Source organism: Leptinotarsa decemlineata, unplaced genomic scaffold, assembly GCF_025532065.1.
Source record: "Leptinotarsa decemlineata unplaced genomic scaffold, Ldec_3_MD MMD2_P_RNA_scaffold_11, whole genome shotgun sequence".
Taxonomy (NCBI): domain Eukaryota; kingdom Metazoa; phylum Arthropoda; class Insecta; order Coleoptera; family Chrysomelidae; genus Leptinotarsa; species Leptinotarsa decemlineata.
Window position 1 is genome coordinate 105,376 of NW_027412525.1, and position 10,877 is coordinate 116,252.

The window sequence follows — 10,877 nt, forward strand, 5'->3', positions numbered from 1 at the left end:
GAAGAAGCCCACAAGAAACCTCGAGTCTGGTTGAGATATGTTGACGACACCTTCATAATATGGAACCATGGGAATACTGAACTAGACGCCTTTCTGAAACACATCAACAGCGGGAGACCTTCCATCACTTTCACAATGGAGAAGGAAATCCACAATGAATTGCCATTTTTAGACGTTTTGGTGAAGAGGACCGACACTAAGTGGGAAACATCTGTATACCGAAAACCCACTCATACGGGACAGTATCTGAACCACGAATCCAACCACCATCAATCGACAAAAAGAGGAATCATCAAGACTCTATTAGACCGTGCTTTTGGGCTCTGTAATACAAAGGAAGGTCTCGAGAAGGAACTTGACATCATCAAAAATGATCTTCAGCGGAATGGATACTCCAAAGCGATGATAGAAAAAACTTTGGCTAAAAGACAGCAGGAGCCTCGCAAGGAAGAGAAGCCGTCACAACCAGTGCTTGCACTTCCCTACATCAGAGGATTATCGGAGAGGATAAGAAGAATTGGTTCCAAGTACAACATTAGAACTTGTTTCAGATCCGGTAACACTATCCGTAGCAGCCTCACGAAAACCAGGCCCCCAAACGCGGACTGCGATTCTAAGAATTGCATTTACCGGATACCCTGTGAGTGCGGAAAATCCTATATTGGGTGAAACTAAGAGGCCATTGAATGTTCGCATTGCCGAGCACAAGAAGCACACACAGCGAGGAGAAACCAGCAAATCAGGAATAGCAGACCATGTTTGGACCCATCAACACAACATCGAGTGGTCCCAAGCTGAGATCTTGCACAGAGAGGAACATTGGTTCAGGAGAAAATTAAGGAAGCCGCATACATGTTGTCCAACAACGTATTCAGCAGGCCAGCGTAGATATACGAAACATATGGAAACCCATCATCAAACGAAAAATGACCAACTCCCGCCAAATCGGTCATCTCTCACGGAATCAGTGAAGCGGAAAATGGAAAGTAGAGAAAGTGAAAGTATTTCAACGACCTATAAAATAGTCATCTCTCGGAGGAATCAGTCCAGTCATCACCAGAAGACGATTGTAGATACCAACAATCGAAACGTCGTGAACTAACGTGACTTGGAATCTCTACACTTTTTTATTTTTTATTATTTTCTTTTTGCATTCCTTAATTTTTATTTATTCAATTATTATAATTTTACTTGAAGGTTATTTCACTATCATTTCATTTCAGGTTTATTGTTGCTTAATATAATTGTTATTTTCAACTATTCTTTTTAATTATTCTTTTTTTACTTGTTTCAGGGATTTCAAATCATTTTATATAATAGACAATGGAAGTCCGAACTAGTGAAATTCATCACGAAACATTGTCAATCACCTTCAAACGAACAATCCAATCATCAAAAACTTCTTGAATCGACTTCAGTACCCCTGCGAACTCTCTTTCATGTCATCTATCGACTGAAAGCGGGTGCCTCTAAGTAGTGTGAGTGGTGAATTGAGTTTATGAAGAATAAAAAAATTGGCCAAAGTCATATCAGGTCAATACAGTGGCTGTACTGGTCTTTCTCGGCGAATTTTCACTCCCAAACGCCGCACCGCACACCGCGAAGATAGCATTCTTTATTCATTGTCTCACCTCTGACAAGAATTTCGTGTCCACAGCACAGCGGTGATCAAAAAACTCCTTCACTTTTCATCGACTTTGGTTTTCGTTTCGATCTCTACTTTGATTGAGTTCAGTGGAGGGTTTTTTTACGGACAAACACAAGCACTACAGGAAAATCTTTAAGGCGCTCTTAGAGCGGTGACTGTGCGAAAGTAGTGATTCGAATGGATTTGAATCGCTGGAGATGAAGTCATTTGAAAAAACGTTTTCAGGAAGGATGATTGGGGGCGGAGCTCCATACATGAAAATAGTACTCCAAAGAAGGTCTGATCTGAGCTTTGTAAAGTATCAAAAATTGCTGAGGTGGGTATAATTTTCTGGTTCGGAAGAGTGTGTTCCAAGCTCATGGGAAGCAGCCTTCGCAATTCCAGCGACATGATTGTGCCAAGACATATTATTGGTGTCCAACCCCCAACAAACTCGTCGAAGAAGAAAACGGAATTGTCCGACCTGACATTACTATATTAGGTTGGAAACATTTATCTTTATGAGAGAAAACCGATGCCTGGATTTTTGTGGCATTGAATTGAACTTGATTAATTTTTTATATCACTGATAGCAAAGCGACTGGTCTATAGTTATTTGGAAGAGTTTTTCTGTCCTTTTCGGGAATAGGCTGAACGCGGGCAATCTTCCAACAAGAAGGAAAAACTCCTTTTTTGTGAGACAGATTGAAAAGTCTGCAAAATACTGGTGCGAGTTCATTTGTGCACTTTTAAGGTTGACGGGCACTTCATCAGGACCAGATGCCTTTTTGACATTGAGCTGTTTCAAAGTCTCTTCGACTAGATGCTGTAGAAAGGTAATTTACGGCATTGTGGATTCTAGTGTGGGAATAGTGGGTGGTGGAGCCTTTCCCAGAAAATCGACTGTGGAGTGGGTAGTGAATTTGCTTTTTCTATGGCTATTGTTGCAATTGAACCATCTGCTTGTGTTAGTGGTGGAGTTGTGGATTTTGTAAAGTTCTGATTAATAGCTTTAGCTACCGACCAGAAGGATCCAGACCTGTTGGGATTGGAAAGCATTTCATTCCTAATTCTCTTTCATTCATCCTAAGTTTGCAGCTGTTGCGAGCATTAACAGACCTAGTTCGGTTTTCGGTACTGAAACTTTTGCGCCAATGCCGAAAGGAGAAACTTTTGCAAAACATTTTTTTTACCAAGGTTTGCCGTTAGAAAGTCTTTTCAGTGAAAAAGGAATATATGCATTATAGATGATAGAAAAATTTCCGTGACTTTAGAAGCGCAAGTTGATGGATCTTTAGAGCTGAAAGTTTCGGAAATAGTCTTGAAGATCCTCCCATTCAACTTATCTGTAATGCAAACTTTGATCGGCTCAGATTGTTCCCCAACATTTATCGGATGTTGATGGCCAGTCGGAGGGAGGCAAATCTTCCACCACGTCTCGACCGCTTTTGAATTCACTGTACCAATTATAAGCACCTGTTGTTCATAAAATCGATTTTCCAAAAGTCTCAGACAATATTTTCAGCGCTTCGGTATACAAAATTCCATTTGCAATGCAAAATTCAAGAGAAAATTATTTTTTCGATATTTTTATACATTGGGAAAATCGAAAAACACGTTTGACGTTATTCAACAAAGTAAATACAGGATGTCGCTTGAACTCTTCGTGAATATAGAGGACAGTCATGGCCGTAGCGAAAAGAAAAACCATGGGGGAGGGAATTAAAATTTTCCCAACCTCACCAGCAAAATTTCCAAACTTTCGAAAAAATGAAAGCCGAGGGATTAGGTACTACTATAATATATTGATTTTCTTACTTAGCTATCCAAAGATTGGCTGAATGCTTATGCCCGCTAGGGCCATCACAAACAAAAATAAATTTTGGTAATTATAAAAATAATAATGAGAATTATTCTACTTTGGACCAAAGTCCTTGGTCTTCCACCATATCCACAATCTATAGGAATATTCAATACAAATGAAAGGAAACAACACATAAATAATATTGTGCTTATTGTTTTCTACTATTATTTTTTCTAACTTCACGGCCCAAAAGTTTGCAACTTTCTCAAGCCGAAAAACAGCGAAAAGTTGGGAATTTTGTAAAATTGTCACTTCAAAATTTGTGGACTGTACTCTTACTTGGGAGAAATTTAACTTTTTTGAAGTTTTCAAACAAATCAGAATTTCAAAGTATGGGATCTCCAAGTTATGTATGTTGAGAAATTCCAACCTTCTCTTGGTTCTTTCCTTTTTCTTATTACCGCTCCCTTCCTTTCTCTCATTTTCTATTTTTTAATTATTATTCATTTTTTCACTATTATTTTTTTCTATCTTCATGGCCCAAAATTTCCCAACTTTTTGCCAAGTCGAAAAAGCAGGGGGGAGGCTCCCTCCCATGGCGACGGCCCTGAGGACAGTTGTGCCAACCTAGTTACAAAAATAATTTCGAATTTTTTTTCACGCTGCTTTTTAAATGATACGTTCACGTCATTTTCATGAGAAAAATATGGTTATATGATGGAATGCGATACTTGATGTGTAAAGACACGCCCGAAAAAGCCATTGTATGGCGAAACAAGTATTGCGTTTTTGTTAAATTGTTTAGTGAAAATCTCACAATGAAGTGTCTTTTGAATACGTTTTTTACCATTCAGTTAGTGTAGAACTCCTGTGAATGATATCTGAATTTATTCCATAACGAATGTTTGGAATGTAGAGAATAGTGTCTTCTGTATAATTCAGTGTTCATGTAAAAGTATTTGTTTCGAAAGAATTTTTCTTTCGTGTAATTTAATGTTTATATGAAAGTAGCTGTTTCAGGGGGCTTCTCCTTCTAGTTTGTGCCTGAAAGTTACTTCTGTGCATGATCTACGCATCCATGTATCGAGTTACTCAATTTAAAATTGATCACTTCCTTGAATTTGTTGGAAGATTCCCACATTTTTTTCAACAAGATGGAGTAGTAGAAAGCCAAAAACTTTCTTTCCCAAAAATTAGTCACTCCTAAAAATATAACCCTCTCAATGTAACACCATGTAGCTTTTTAAATTTTTTGATTTAGAAGTTCATTTCACATACGGATGCTCTAGTTTCAAAATCGGAGTTGATATATGATGAAATTCCGAGGTTGAAGTAACAATTCAGAAAAAAATCATAGATAGAAATAAGAATTCAACAAATAATTATTATTAGTGAATTTCAACTTTGAACTAGGCTTTTTTCAATTACATCTTCAAACTCAGGATTAGATAGATGTTTTCAAAAATTATATGTGACTCTTTTTGACACAGAATTCCAATGGCTCATGCCTACATCTGTTAATTATTTGGCTATACAGGGTGCTTCCTAACTATGGTACGAAACTGCAGAGGGTGATTTGGTAGGTGGTTTTACGAAAAAAACCTTTTATGAACATATGTCTGGAGTTGTTTCGTTTCTATGGCACAGAGTGTTGAAGTTTTAAAAAAAAACGATATTTATAAAATATCATTAATATCCTTACACCAATTTGGTTGAAATTTGCAACAGTTAGTCTGAACTAGATTGTAATCATCTAGTCATATAGATTATCCCAGCCAACAATATTGAGAAAAAAACGCTAATGACTTTTTTTGTAGTTTTTTTTTCATATTATTTAAGTAAAAATGCAACTTTTCTGTTTCTTGTATTCTCTTCATATTAGGCTTCGTTTTCGAAAAAAATCACTTCTCAAAACTATCCATGGACAACATAAAATGGAAACCAAAAGTAAATAATAAACTATTTCGATCTCAAAGGGAATAAGCAAAATATCTACCTTCTGATAAAATACACAAATGCAATCGATTTCTCATTGATTGTCTGACACTTTCAAAAATACCTGGAGCATTCCTTATGACATTGCAATCGTCATTTATTCGATTCCTCAAGTCATTCACATCTGGTACTGATGTTTTATGAACATGAGCTTTCAGATGATACTATGAATATACATCTAGAGGATTCATATCAGGACTGCGAGCTGGCTAATTTTGAGGTCCTGCACGTCCTATCCAGCGATTAGGGTAGGTGATATCGAGATGCTGACGAGCGAGAACACCAAAATAAGCTGAAGCTCCATCATGCATGAACTACATGTTGCCTCTTAGGAGTACCGCTAGTTCTTCTAACAAAATGTGTTGATCATCTCGCATAAAGTCCGTGTAGGATTATTCTTTTGAACTTGCTGGTAGAAAAATCAATCACTGCTAATTGACACCTGTGGCTGTCACTAAAATCACTATCACTGTCAGCTGGTCTCCAAAGTAGCTATTCATGATATGCAAAGTGGCTTCAGTTTTTTTTCTTGAAAACGGAGCTAGTTATGAACAAAACACAAGCAACGAGAAAATTGTATTATCAGTTGATCAATCTAAATATTATTTGCTGTGGTGCCCACTGAGAGTCCACTCGACCTTATAATCTCAATCAAATCAGGGCTAAAGGAGCGCTTTATCAATTCAAAAAACTGTAGCAAATCCCAACCAAATCGGTTGAAAGAGATTTATGATATTTCATAATTACCGTTTTTTTGAACTTCAACGCCCTGAATCTCAGAAACGATATATGTTCATGGAAACTTTTTTTCTTAAAACGACCTAACAAATCATCCTTTGGAGTTTCGTACCGTAGTTAGGAAACACCCTGTATATTGTGTGATTTCCTTGATAATATTCTATGCAAAATGTGCATGAAAGGTGTATATCTATAGTAAAAGCTTGCTTTGAATATTTGTTCAATTCAACATAGAGAGACTGATAAAACAGTAATAGACACAAGTTGAAAGAGTTGGAAATGGGAAAAACGGAAGATCTTCTCTCCAGCCGATACTTGATAAAAATCCATAATTGAAAAAATAATGATTGTCCAGTAATACACTGTGTCATTTGATTTTTGACGTTTTCATGTTTTATTCATAATTACCCTGTGTATGTATTTTATCTTAGAAGAAGGCGCGAATAAACATTGAAATTTTGGCAATTTCAAAAATTTTGGATTGATTTTCAATGTCGTTTTCATTCCCACTACAGGACGTGGATATTTGTATTGTTCTCATTATCGTCGTCAATTCCATCAGTCTAATTTGGAGTACTGGCCCAACTGAAATACATATAGCATAAAAAACTATTTTTTTTTAAACAAACATGTTTCAGATGCGAAATTTGATTAAACAAAAAAAAATCGTTGTAATCCTATAATGAAAATAGATCACCCCATATAATGGCAGCCAGCAATAGATTCAAATAATCAGATATCTAACGAGACTCCGTCACTAAAATGTTTCAGAGGAATAGGACTCTTTTTATTTATGTTTTAATTTAGATGGCTGTGAGATTACATTATAGCCCACGATAATTCACAGTCAGACCATCATCCTCGTTTTAATCCAGAACATATTCAGTCGTTTATAACCTCCTTTAATTAAAACCTTATTCCTGATAAAGTTTGCCATATTTAAAACAACGCGAGTCCAGTTTGGGATATTTTGCGAGTATTAGCAAACCAAATGTGTTGCGACCGTTTTGCAAATTAGTTTACTGTTAGTTAAAAGGGGTTTAGAAGGGTACTAGAATATGTCCTACACGAGTTTAGGTATTTCAAACAAGCCGAGCCTGAAATTTCATTGAAGAGACAGCGGCGTCGGCATTTTTTCAAGGAGGTACCATGCTGAAATATGTAATTCTCTGTCAGATTAGCTACTTGAACAAAGCTATTAGAAACCATCCCGAAATCACTGAAAGTAAATATACATATCCTTGCACTAGTACAGACTTCCATTGTCTAATATGATTATATGATTTCAATAGGATTCGAAATCTGAGAAAGAAACAAATGAAATTAGAATGAATAGCTATAATATCAATTATATTGGGCAATAATATTAGGCAATTAAAATTGTAATGAAAATATAATAAAACGAATAATAGTTATTTATGTATCAAGGGAATTAGGAGGGCCTTAATTACCGATGGCAAAGTTTGCGTCCCGAGGGCCTCTGGCCCGAGGGACAGCAATTGCCTGAGGTTATTAAGGCTCATTAATTCCCGTGGTACATAGATAATTTTATTTCTGACCGATTTCAATAAAATTTTATTCATTTTTGAAACGGAAAAATGTACCAATTCATTACCTTCCCGGTATATTTGAATCAGGTACCGTTGATTATAGTAGAGTTTTCTTGTTGCTAGGTTGTTGCTATGTTACTTGTTTATAAACAGAACTTTGTTATCAAGCTGTGTTTGCGGTGAAAACGTGTTTTCTACCCCAAATATAATGGAGGATATTTTGAAAAAAGCTGAACAAGCAAGAGAATCATTAATTCCATCGAAAAGTGAAGCCGTATACCAAAAAGAATACAAGATATATCTGGACTGGCTGACACGGAAAAATGTTATGCCAAAAGATGTCACTGAAACTGTATTTCTGGCATATTTTCAAGAACTGGTAAGGAATTTTCTATGTTTTTCGGTAGATTTGGTAGTAATTGTGTTTATTCGTTTCAGTCAGAAACGTATAGTCCGAATTCTTTATGGACTAAATGGTCAATGCTAAAATCGATGGTGACTATACATGAGAAACGAGATATCACCAAGTTCAATGAACTACAGGCTTTTTTGAAACGGAAGAGTAAGAGTTATAAGCCGAAAAAGTCTGCTGTTTTATCTCCTAAAGATGTTATCAGATTCCTAAAGGACGCTCCTTATGATATTCATTTATTGCATAAGGTAATTTTTTTCTTATTTTCCTTTTTGTGTGTATTTATTTCCTTTTTTTGTTATAGGTTGTTTTGATTATGGGTTATTTTGGAGGATGCAGAAGTCAGGAACTTTTGAATATGAAGATATCGGATATAGAGGACTGGGATTCCGTTATGGTAGTGAACGTATCGGAAAGTAAAACTGGTGTATCGAAGAAATTTACAGTTGTGAATGAAAAAGAGTTCTCCGCTTTTATTAAGACTTTATATGTCTTTGCGTCCTAAAGGTATTGAACGATTTTTTTTTGAGCTTCCGACAAAATAAATGTACATCTCAGCCAATTGGAAAAAACATGTTTGGGAAAATCCCCAGCAAAATCGCAATGTATTTAGGATTGCCAAACTCATCTTCCTAAACGGGACATTGCCTTCGTCGCACTTCTGCTACTGCTCTAGCCAATGCAGGAGCAACTATGACTAACTTAAAAAGACACGGAGGTTGGAAAAGTTCCACGGTGGCGGAGGGGTATTTAGAGGATAGCATCGAATTGAGAAATAAAACGGCGCGTATGTTGTCTACTTTGTCATCAGAAGAGGCAGGTACCTCGACTGTAGTGAATAGAAGCTCCAGCCATACAAAAGAAGAAATTGTTTCCAGTGGCGGAAGTAATTTTCAGGAAACATTTCAAAATTGTACATTTATTATTTGTAATGACGTGAATAAATAAAATATGGTTCAGTTTTCATTTCTATTTATTTTTACTTGTGAAAGGTGGAGGGAATTATAAAATCTATAATGTCCCAAGGGAGTTATGACCCTCTTTATTGATAGCGTAACTATGACGATATAAGCTTATAGTATCCCGGTCAGAAATAAAATAATCAAAATAGAAAATGAAAATGACCACAGAATAAAAAAAATTAAAATGAATAAAAATAAGCAAAAATCTAAAAGAGAAAAAAAAAGTTTCGATGCAAGTTACTACACGATATTTCGAATGTTTCTATCCACAATCGTCTTCGAATGATGACTGGACCATTCCTCCGAGATATGATTATATAGGTTATTCGAGGGCGTTCATCTATCACTTCCGAGGAGTTGATCGTTTTTCCGCTTGATTACAGGTTTCCATATGTTGTATATCTCTACGCTAGCTTGGCTGAATGCGTCATTGTATAACATATATGCATCTTCTTTGTACTTCCTCTCGAAACAGTGTTCTTCCCTGTGGATAATCTCAGCTTGGGACCACTTGATGTTATGTTGATGTGTCCAAACATGCTCTGCTATTCCCGATTTGCTGGTTTCTCGTCGTTGTGGTTTTTCTTGTGTTTGGCAATGCAGACTTTCACTAACCTAATGGCCTCTTTGTTTCACCAATATAGGATTTGTCACGCTCACAGGGTTTTCGGTAATGCAATTCTTGGGATGGCAGTTGTGAAGTAACTTTGTTTGAAAACTTTTTCCATTTTTTAATTTAGGTCTTGAATTTTTTGCTCATTTTCATTCCTTTTCATTTTTTTCACTCTGTGGTTATTTTTTTTCATCTTGAATATTTCATTCGTTTTATTGTATTTCCATTTCATGTTTCATTGCTTGATATATATTTGATATTTTAGCTATTCATTTCAATTCTATTCGTTTCTTCCATATAGATTTCGAATCATATTAGACAATCGAAGTCCGAACTAGTAAAATACACAATGAAACATTGTCAATGTCAAGGTTTCCAAACCTTTTAAATGTTTACGATTTCTGATCAAAGTGAAATTATCCTTTGTAGAAATTTTGCAAGAACTAATTTCTGCATCCCTAATATTATAAATTCGAATATAAGTTTGTTTGTTACGGTTTCATGAAATTTGGTACACATGTTCTTGGAGGTATTAGAAGTAACATAGGATACTTTTTATTGAAAAAAATATTTTCTATGTAAGATAAAAAAATTGTTTGTCAAAAAAATCTCAAAATTTAGCTACTTTAACGTCATATGGTTCTTATATTGATTCATTTCTATTGTACTGACACTTATTCAACGTCATGAATGCGAGGGAAGCCGCGCGCAAAAGCTAGTAACCTATAATGATTTCAAGATGATGATGATTTGACAATCTACATCTTAACTTTCAAGACAGGAAATTTCACTTTCTATTCGACTATTAACGTAAAAAAATCTGTTTTGTGCTTTTCTTGAAACATTGTGAATTACATGTCCCAATTATTGGTAAATTGTTTCCTCTAAACGAGCTTCATATCAATTCCAATTTTCTACATCTGAGCTAAAAGCAGTTTTATCCAATTTACATTCTCAGAACCATACTTATCATGAGTGTCATATTTTTAAAATTTATCATTAACATTTCTTTCAATACAATTTGAATCTTTTTTTCTATAAAGATAATCACCCTCTTGTTTTTTCTAGATTTAAGCTACATGTATTTCTCATTCAATTTAGTTTTTCAGGACCACACTCATTATGAATGCCATATCTTTGAACCTTCGAAAATTCACCACTAAAATTTCAATCAGA

General features: G+C 35.5%; 1 long non-coding RNA gene across 1 annotated transcript; it reads left to right on the forward strand.

Annotated features, from left to right (window-relative positions):
- Window positions 1–7,597: 7,597 nt before the first annotated feature.
- LOC141487623 (uncharacterized) lies at window positions 7,598–9,088 on the forward strand. The gene is made up of 2 exons (XR_012468468.1): window positions 7,598–8,374; window positions 8,431–9,088. It is a non-coding gene; the product is annotated as an uncharacterized lncRNA (long non-coding RNA).
- Window positions 9,089–10,877: the final 1,789 nt, after the last annotated feature.